This window comes from Ailuropoda melanoleuca, chromosome 1, assembly GCF_002007445.2.
Source record: "Ailuropoda melanoleuca isolate Jingjing chromosome 1, ASM200744v2, whole genome shotgun sequence".
NCBI lineage: Eukaryota > Metazoa > Chordata > Mammalia > Carnivora > Ursidae > Ailuropoda > Ailuropoda melanoleuca.
In genome coordinates this window covers 70,962,144-70,969,286 of record NC_048218.1, presented here as the reverse complement: position 1 = coordinate 70,969,286, position 7,143 = coordinate 70,962,144, and positions in this window count along the sequence as shown.

The following is a 7,143-nucleotide window of genomic DNA, read 5'->3' as shown; positions in this document are numbered from 1 at the left end:
GGCAGGGGTAGGCGGGCAGGGGAGGGGGGCGGTCTGCACTCCGAAACGGCCTCCCGCCGCCAGCGACGAAGCGAACCCCCCTCCCCTCCGCCGTGGCGCCCGGATCACGCTGCGGGGAAAGCCGGCGGGCGGGGGAGCGCGCGCGGCAAGCTCCGGACTCCCGCGCCCGGATGTGAGGTCACGTGGTTGCCTCATCCCAGCGCCGAGCGCGGAGGGGCGCAGAGGGGACGTCGGGGGGCGGGGCCAGCGAAGGCGGGCGGGGCCATGGGGCAGGGCCGGCCCACGTAGCCTTTAGCCCCCTAGACCCGGGAAGGAAAGAAAGGGGAGGAGAAGACCTTTCAAAATAGCTGGGTGCTGGGGAGGGGAGGTTACCAACGGAGGACGGGTTTTTTTGGTCTGGAGGAGGTGGAATTTGCCACCCTGGCCGTGCAAAAATAAGATCACAGTACAAATCCGAATTTAATGAACAGGGAAACTGAGGACCAGTGAGGGACCTAGAATAGACTTGCCCAGAGTCAAGGTCAAGGAGCAAACTTGTGCTACAACAGAGAGGAAGCCAGATCCTAGCTCTAACCCAGGTCTCCTTCATTCCTTAACAGCACCACCACCCCCCTCCAAAAGCAAACAAAAAACTGTAATTCGCCTTTGACAACCAGCTGGGCGCACCCGGCCTCGGGCGGAGGACTGGGAAGCATACCCAAGAGAAAGCTCCCACGTGCCCACCCCACTGCCTCCGGCATAAAGGAGTTTCTTCCGATGGCGCTAGAGGCAAATTAAATACTTCCCTCCGCAGAAGCTTTATCTCGGCGCAGGGCCCCGGCCGGATATACAAATCGTGCGTTTGGTTTTCGCGGCGTCCCTTCGGCGACGCGCACAGGGGGCGCGCCCCGCCACCTGCCGCCTGGTGCTCTGGCAGTCTTTCCGCCCGAGCCTGCCGCGGCCGCCCCCTTGAATCTCGGCCATCAGTGTTATTATTATTACACCTTGCGGCTAACAGAACTCTTAGCTGCTTAAACATAGCACCGGTTCGTAGCACGTGGTGACTCTTCTCTGGGGCTACTACGCCGGGCCCGCGACATATGCTGATACGTCATCTGGGACAGCACACTACCCCGAGTCCACGGAGCAGATATCACCTCACTGGGAGCCAGGAACACGCCGCTTCTGGCCCCCTAAGCTGTGTGGAGCTGGCCAGTTCCACGCATATTTCTTCACGTGGCGTAGACAGCACACTGCACCTAGTGGGTTCACATCTCTCTTCACAAGCCCTGGGCACTGCCTCACCGTTCGTTTCAAGCCTCACAGTATTCAAATGATGACAGGAGATAAGGGGTGTGGAAGCGTTGGTAAATTCTAAGAAGCTAACTTGGTGGGATTGAGCTCTCAAAGCCTCCTCCCCCACCTCTCCAGGCTCTTTGGCTCCAGGCTGTTTCCCTTCAGCTTTTAAACAAGTTCAGGTCTCTCAAATCTAAAAACCAAACTCTGGCGCCAGCCCTCCACTCCCAACTAACCTCTCCAGTTAGCTTCCAAGTGCTTCTCTCCCTCTCATGCAGGCTGCAGGCCTCTTAAATGGTGTGTGTGTGCCCTCCTGTCCCTTTGCCCCCACCCCCATCCCCTCCACGTCCTCATTTCTCAACACTTGGCAGTCTGGCTGCTTCTCCCCGCACACACACACACCCTTCCCTAACCCTGCTCAGGCAGAAGCAACCTCTGACCTTCATTTTCCCAAAGTGAGCAGGTACTCCTCAGGCCTATCTCTCTGGATCTCTCTGCTACTTTTGACACCTCCAGAGCACTCTCACCTTCTGGAATCTCAATACCATTTTGGATTCCAAAGGAGCGTGCTCTCCCAATTCTCAGGTCTCAGTAAATAAGGCCCCTGGCTCCTCTGGTGACATCCTTAAGTGACACCAGCTATGAGTCTGCACCTGACTTGCAAGACTCCCGGCAATGCCCCACAGCTCCTCTCACTCCACTCTCCAGGGATTGCCTCCATCTTCACGGTTTCAACTACCGGGTCAGCCATCTCCAGCCCAGAACTCTTTCACAAAAATTAGACCCAAATCTCTGTCTGCCGGGCAGCTCTATCTAGATCCATCACACAGACACCCTAACTCAGCATGTGGGAGAGACTGAGCCCATCCACCAGCTCCATAGCGGCCTCTCCCTCAGCTGTCCCCACCACCACCTACTGCCATCAGAATTTGAAAGTTGGAAATCTTGATTCAGCCCTTTGCCTTATCCAGTAACCCAGTCCTATCTATTTCATCTCCTTAATAAGCCTCGAATCCCTACCTCCATTCCCACTGGCGAGGTTCCAGCCATCCATTGTAACAGCCTCCTGACAGCGGCCTTCAGATAAACTCACCCTCTGCTCAGCCTCCAGAGTGAACTACCTGAAATGTGCTGTCACTGAAAATGCTGCAGAAGTTCCCCTGGCTTCTGGCTGCCTGTGGACCTCCAAGGCATCCAGCATGAACCTGTCAATGCATTGAGGCTTTTTTTTTTTTTAAGATTTTATTTATTTATTTGACAGAGAGAGAGAGAGACAGCCAGCGAGAGAAGGAACACAAGCAGGGGGAGTGGGAGAGGAAGAAGCAGGCTCTCAGCGGAAGAGCCTGACGTGGGGCTCGATCCCAGAACTCTGGGATCACGCCCTGAGCCGAAGGCAGACGCTTAACGACTGAGCCACTCAGGCGCCCCCATTGAGGCTTTTCAAACACCCCGAAGAGCCCTGGACTTCAAGAAGCAGCCAAAATCCCCAGGGCAAGGCAACACACAGCTGGGCAAAGGAAAACTGTAGGAAGAAAAAAAACCAATCGAACATTTCAAGAAATTCTCCACTACAGATGTCCTGGGGACTAGAGAAGAGAATTTGGACACTGCTTGGAGGAGATGCTGAGTCACTAGGAAAGGATTGAGCATTTTTATAGGCTGAGGGAAAAGACGGAGCCAGGAAAGGGGAAGGCCTTGAAGGATAGAAAAAGAGTGGAGCAAGTCCTGAGAAGTTCTGGGAGGCTGGCTGATTCTCCACCCGAGATGATTCTGGGCCCAGCAGCTGCTCACACAGGGCCCAGCCCCTCCCTCCGCTGATCCTGCTCTCTCTTTAAGACCCAGCACACGATCACAGCACCAAATTGACAGCAGTCCTCCCGGTAAGCTCTGACTTCACCTTCCACAAGGACTATGTGCCATCTTCTCTACCCTCAAAACCCCGATCCTGCTTGCCTCCCCCGCTCACGGTCACCTCACCATCCAGACCACCAAGGGAAAACACCCACACATTAACCACACTCCAGTTTGGGCAGAGGGTTGGTGCCTGCCCCCAAGAGAGCTCGCCCTTCACTGGAACGGTCCTGGGCCTCCCCAAGGTCGCACTATTGCCCACTCTAGCTGACACTTTTCAGACCTTCTCTTCAGGATTTATCTCCTATTCTTGAATTACTTTTCTCTTAGTTTCCATACTCCCTTCTGGAATTGTCCCTCCCTTTTGGTTACCACCTCTCAACCTATAGTGAATATGTGCTTCCTCTATCCTACCTCTAAACGGTGCCAGTCCCCAGGGCTCAGTCCAGGTGCACATCTCTCTCTACACAAGTTTTATGGTTTCTTTGTTTAATTTGTCATCTATCAACTTCCCAAGAGTTGTGGATGGGCTTCAAGGGGGCCTGTATATTCCTTAAACTTCAGTGCAAAATCTTTTAAAGGAAGTATAGTTTTCATCAGCTTCTTAAAGATGTCTGGACCCCAGTTCACCCTGGTGATCTCTCCACCATGGCTGTAGCTAACATCTACGCGCACATTAATAATTCTCAACCAGACACCTGTAACCCATGTGTCTCTTCAGAGTCCCTGGGCCATACGTCCCTATCATCCTCACATGACGTCTTACTCCTACCTTATAAACCCACTTATCTGAAACTCAACTCTAGCTCTTCTTCCCCAAACCAGCCATTTCCCCAGGCTTCTCGTCCTTAGCAAAAGACAGTTGCCCACCCAGTGCTCAAACCAGAAGCCTGGGAGTCATTCTTTCCAATCCAATACCAAGTCCTTTTCAAATCCTTCCACCTGTCTCCATTTCTACTGCTCTTAGAATAACCCAAGCCACGTCCATCTCTCACCTGGGATACTGCCTTAGCCCCCAGCTGATTTCCCTACTTTCACCCTTCACCCCGTTCCAATCCTTTCTCACACAGCAGCCAGAGTTTATTACTGTGTGTAACTTGGAGTACAGTTCTTGATGAATTGCTTCCCGTTTCACGGAGAATAAAATGTGAATTTCTTTGCCCTACAAGTTCCAGTGTTGGATGTGGCCTGCCCATTACTCCCCCTTCGCTGGCACTCCTCCACCATCACCCTCCTCTTACCCCACATCTGCTTCCCCACCCTATCTCATTCCAACCACAGTATGCTGTCTTTCAGTTCCCCAAACACACCAAACTCTTTCCTGCCTCAGGGCCTTTGCAAAACCTATTCTTTCTGTCTCTTCCCTTTTTCCCTCACCGGGCTAGCTCTTACAAATTCAGCTCTTGGCTTAGATGAGTATACATCAATTCTTGAAAAAGGCCTTCCCTGGCCACTCATTCTTTTTTTTCTGATGACCTCCATTTATTTTCTTGATAACCATTATCACAATGTTAATTAATTGTGTTAATTACACTATGTAATTACATGTGAGTATCTGTATGTATTTAACACCTGTCTCTCTCACTAGACTTCAAGCTCTGTGATGAGGACCAGCTGTAGCTCCAGAATTTTTCTAGAAGGAGCTTAAAAGTGGTAATCTTTTTAGAAGAGGAAATGAGCGTTTGTCCCAAGACTATGTTTGCATTGCATTTAATGAAGAGTGACAAAGTGTTGGTTGTCCATTTTTGTAATTGGAGGAGAGGACATTGAGAATTATGGGGAAGAGGCACATAAAATAACCCTCCCAAGCCATCTCTTAGTGCTGCTACTGGCAGAGACTGAGTTGATCTCATTTATCACTACATACCCCACAGTAGATGAAACCCGGCATATGGTAGACAGTCAAATTTTATTGTCAAATGAATGAGTGAATGAGTGGATGAAGTCACAATCTCAAAAATCATCTCTCTCAAATGCCTTTCCTGAATCCCAGGTAAGACTCTCTCTTCTGCTTATCTTTTTTTTTTTTTTGTCACATTTACAACCTTAAATAAGTATCTGTTCAGTGTTTCTATCTTCTGTTTATGTTGTATTCATATTTTTGTTTCTATACTTCTTAATATTTTCATGTGCTATTTGATTATAACAACGTTGCCAATCCTAAAAGTTGTAGTTACTATTATCTGTATTTTTTATAGGTGAAGGAACTGGGGAAATTTTACATGGATGATCTCATTTAATCTTTAGAGCAATCCTGGGAAGTAGGTACTATTATCATCTGTATGGTTACAAATGAAATTGAGGAAAGCTTAAAATCCCATTTTACAGACTAGGAAAAGGTGTGAAATAACTCACTCAGGTTCACAGAGCTAGGAAACAACAGCGCAGCCAGGATTCAACCCAGGCAACTTGGCTCCCTATATGGGCCAAATTCTTCGCTCACATGACCAAAGGAAGCCACAGTGATTCATCCTCTAGGATCCAAACACTTCAGATTACCTGTTTAAGTATCCAGACTCTGACTTCCTTGTAAGCAAGGACCTAACTAACGCATCTCCATGTCCTCAGCCCTTAGCAGAGGCCCCAGCACATGACGGTATTCAGTGACAAATATTCCGGATAATGGATAACAAATGCCCCTTGATTTTTCACAACCACGATGTCAGACTAGCAGTGGAATGGTGATGATTCCCATTTTATAGAGACGAAAAATCAGTTCCACAGCCTCACAAGGAGAAGTGACTCGTCCAATTGTCCTCTGACCGACTCCAGCTCTTCTGTATCTCCTCTGATGCTTCCCTAAAAGGTTAGAGGACACGTGTTAGATTAGGAAGACTTTACTTTAAGAAAGACTGAAAAAAAAAAAAAAAACCCACAGCGCTCACTGCCTTGCCTAGAAAAAGTGGCCATTAAAAGTTCTTCAATGGGGCACCTGGGTCAATTGGGCTTCCGACACTTGATCTTAGCTCAAGATCCAGGCCCTGGCATTGACTTAAAAAAAAAAAAACAAACGTTATTTGATTATGATGTTTGCCTCACAAGCTTTCTTTCCTTTAGCTCCACCTCAGCTATTCTGTCCCCATTTAGCTGGAACCATACAGGCCTGTGTGTGTGTGTATGTGTTTGTGTGTGTTGGAACGGGAACAGGGAACAGAGCTGTGAGTCAAGTGTCTAGAAATCAGAGTCCAGGGGCTCCAAGGCATCCCTACTGACTTGTTTCTGTTGCTAAGCAAGGCATATAATCTTTTTTGCCTCTGCCACAAAGCAAAAACCAGGGGCCCCACAATCTTGTCAGGTCATGGTACTCTAGTATCTAGTGGGTCACATGACACTGAATATTATTTAATAAGTCACTGTTTAGGACATAGGGTCCTTGCTGGAGAGTGCTCACTGATGGCATATAACCAGTCATGTGCTAGCAAACCAGTCCTCCAAGAGGGAAAAAGCCCGGATTTGTTGCATCTGCCAATTTCCTGGTGTAAATACTCCCACTCTGGCCAATTTCAGGCTACCAACAGTTTAAGCGGCTCACAAAATTCCTCAAAATTTAGCAATCTGCTCTAATGAGCCAACACAAACCAACTCTAGCACATTGCTACTTATAGGAACTTCTCATGTGGATGGGGAGAGAGGAAAAATACAAACAGCCCTTTAGGGACAAGACCTGGCTCATCGGCTGTTACAGGGAATTTCCCTGTGTTTAGATGTAAGGATTTCACCTCTGATGACAAAAGAGCAATTGTATTGTATTGGAGATGCAAAACCGTGTTCGAGTCTTAGCCTTCCTAGAAGTAACGTATTTATTTCTTGGAATTTCAATTTTAATGGGAATAATATTACACACCTCACAGGATGGTTGATTACCCAACAAACATTTACCCAGCATTTACTATCTGCTAGACACTGTTTAGTACTTTACAAATACACTCATTTAATCTTTATAATAACACTGTGGGGTAAATACTATGATGAATTTAGAAAAGACCAAAGTACAAAGAAGTTAACTAAGTGCTCTAA